The following is a 3,739-nucleotide window of genomic DNA, read 5'->3' on the forward strand; positions in this document are numbered from 1 at the left end:
ATTTCATCCTCCGACTCTTCTCACTCCCTTACCGGAAGAAAGTTCTTGACATAGCATGCAGCTTTGGCTGACAGCTGACTTTTTCTCATTCTTTGTCTCCAAAGCAGGAAGTATGAGAATGTTTAAGCGCCAGATTTTGGTTACTATTCCCTTGTTTCATGTATTTTTCTTAACGAATATATTGTTATTCATCCATGCCGGGTTCAAGCTCCCTCCCTAAAATATAAAGTTCGATACTAGCCTGACTAACATGGTGAAACCCCGTCTCTACTAAAAATACAAAAATTAGCCGGGCGTAGTGGCCGGTTCCTGTAATCCCAGCTACTTGGGAGGCTGAGGCAGGAGAATCACTTGAACCCGGGAGACAGAGGTTGCACTGAGCTGAGATCGCTCCATTGCACTCAAGCCTGGGTGACAGAGCGAGACTTCCTACTCTAGCTATCGGTTTTTAATTTTGTTTTTTTGTTTTTGTTTTTGTTTTTGTTTTGTAATAGGATAGATTGTGCTCTTCCAGCAGCCTCATAAAGAAATGTATCTTTCCACCTTCTAACTGGACCCTCTCACAAATTTTTTAACATTGTTTTCCCAGTACTAGGAAACTTCTCATGGACCAATAGTTTCTCATGAATAAATAAGCTAATGTTTAGGTAGACTAGTCCCAGTGTAGTCAGGGAGTCCAGGAAGTCTGCAGATTTACCTGTTTCCAAGCAACAAATGTGACTTTTGATTAGTTGTACTTGGCTTGTCAGATCTGCCATACAATATACCTAGAGCTATGGATGTAACAAATCCTAAATCCTAAGGTAAAATCAATAGGTATAATCTTTCAGAAAAGACAAAGTCTGCATCATTTCTGCTGATAATTACTTTATTCTTAGACTACATCTAGGTTAGCTCCGAAAGTAAGCATCCCAGTTATTTGACTTGTATTTCCTAGTGAACTTTAATATCCCATTTTCAAGATATGTGAATTATTTTAAAATAGCACATACATTTATTATTTTAACTTTCTATGAATAAAATAGCCTTTTATGGATAAGGGTAGCTTCATAAATTTTATTTCTTGTATCCACAGGAGTCTACTGCTTATTGCTTCTGATTTAGTTGCCTATCAAGGCACTGAACATTATTCCTAACAAGGGCACCTACAATGAATATCTGTGCACAGTTTATTTACCTTTAACTCTTTTCTGCTGTCTTTGGTATAAAATTTTATCTAAGGACCTGAAAGCCAAAAAACTGTTAGCAGGACCAAAGGGACACTTCATAGGAGTACTGAAGAGCAAGATAACTTGTGTAGGAATTGTGATGGTCCCTAGCCTATGAAAATATATATTTTGTAACATATGTGTACTGGCCCAACCCTTGAGGATTAATGTTATATTGTCATAAGGAGCGGCCAAAACATCTGTAACAGTTATAAAGCTCCATGAGTGATTCTGTTGCAACTCCAAATGGGGAACTTCTGTCAGTGTGTAGATAATCACACTGTGATCTAAAGCAGAGTTCAGAAATGACCATACCTTATATTAATTTCTGGCTCCATTATTTTTTCAATCTTATTTATCTTCATTGTTTCTTTTTCCACAGTCCACAGTTTTCCACATACAATTAATAGTTAAGACTAATTGAATACTAGTGTGATAAATATTTTAGATTTGTTAATTCATTCAATCCTCACAACAACTTTGAGGGAGGGACTATTATCCCTATTTTTGCATATAAGGATAGTAAAGCTCAGAAAAATTGCAGAATTTGCCCAAAGAAAACAGCTAGAATGCAGTCAAATGGCCTGCTAAATAAGTTCAGAAAATTTATTTTTGCTAATGGAAAAATCTCCATTTGTTTCCAAAAAAAATGAAAAGTTTGTTTATAAATGCACGTTCAATAAAAAAGAATCAATTTGAGGAGGTGAGAAAGTTGGGGCACAAAGAAAAAGTAGGAAAATAAGGTCACAGCATAATTTCATGGTCTCACATCTATGATATAAGTTGCTAAAAATGTGCCATAAATTTCATTCAAGAGAGAGGCAAAAGCTGTTCAATTATTGCTAGTACAGAAACCAGAGGGAAATCTGTTTTCCAAGGTTCTCAAGGAGTAATGTAAGGAGATCCCACGGTATAAAGTACTGAACACTTTCCTCAATATATTTATAGTAACCTCAGAAGACTATCACGCACATCTTTCTCATAATGCCTTTTAACACATACCGGCATGTCTTACACTAGATGTACTTACACTACAATATAATCCAGTAAAATTCATTTCAGAGAAGCAAAATAATCCTGTTTGTATGCAATCATTTAGTTTACTTATACAATCATTTAGTTTACATTGGTACACAATCATTTAGTTAACTGAAGGGTAAATTTTAATGCCATCTAAGACAACCTTTCCCAAAATATAGTCTATGAAACAACCTATGAAAACAATCAGTATCTTTCCATGGCTTCTCTAATATCCTTTTTTATTTGTTTGGGTTTTTTTTTTTTCTTTGTTCTCCTTTTGTTTGTATCTCTTTGTATTTATGTATCTCTTTGCCTCTTATGTTTCTCCTAGATCTTCTCATCTTTGCACTAATAGCCTTTCCTGGTCATAACCACCCATTACTTCAGTTATGATATTAATTCAGCTTCAAATAAAACGTTGCCCCAAAGTTAAACAGTCAAAGAATATTTTATTCAAGGCTGTTGCAATGGTGAAATCCCAGAACTGAATCTAAACTCAACTTCTCTGGAACAAAAGGCAGGAATGTCTTTTCAGCACTGGGGTGCCTGGCCAAACTGTACTGGAGGATAATAGGGGAGAATCATAGGACACCTGTGTTTGTTAGCTAATTGTCTTTACCCAATGGAAAACTAAACTTCTCACATCTTTATGATAGAGGATAGTTTTGCAACTTGGCTTCAGGAAGGTAGGAGCCAAGTTGCAAAACTACCATCTATCATAAACTGTCGTAAACTCTATCACAGAAACTGCCGGTGCTATCTTCCTCGACATTTATTTAGACTTCAAAAAGATGGCTTTTTGGTCCTTGAGGAAACTATGCCAGGGTTCTAAATTTGGCAAGAAGATTTAAAAAGTATTTACGTCTGAAATGGGCAAATAGTAAATTTATAATTACGTTGTCTAAGGTGTATACTCAAAAAAAGCAAAAAAGTAGGTAAGTGGCCACAAGTTAGATAGAAGCCTGTCTACAGTTCAGTCAAGCTGAGGGGAACATTAATGCTATTTTGGACAACAGGTTAATCAGAAATGTGGATTTCCTTAGATTTTTATCTGATGTTTAAAATCCATATTTTCAAGCTTCTATATACAAATCATATATATACACACACACATATATATATATCTTCCACCCCACATGGATGGCCCAGAGATACATCAAACTGATGGTCATTATCATCCTTACACAAACTACCCTTACTCTGTGTTACCAATCTCAATGAAGGGCACCAACATTCATTCAAGTGTGCAAGCCAGAAGACACGCTATCTTCCCTTAGCATCTCCATCACCTTCCATACCCCAAGCAACACCTTGCTCGTATACACGTACAATCAAATAAGGAAATTAGCAATACCCAATTAATTTTTTCAAGTTAAAATTATTGGACATATATTCTATGAACTAGACCATTAACATCTCAGTTTGCCATGTCTTTTTTTTTTTTTTTTTTTTTTTTTGGTGAAATGAACAGAAATGTTCTATGAGAAGTCTTTACTCTTCTACTGGGTACT

Source organism: Mandrillus leucophaeus, unplaced genomic scaffold, assembly GCF_000951045.1.
Source record: "Mandrillus leucophaeus isolate KB7577 unplaced genomic scaffold, Mleu.le_1.0 Scaffold696, whole genome shotgun sequence".
In the NCBI taxonomy this organism is placed as follows: domain Eukaryota; kingdom Metazoa; phylum Chordata; class Mammalia; order Primates; family Cercopithecidae; genus Mandrillus; species Mandrillus leucophaeus.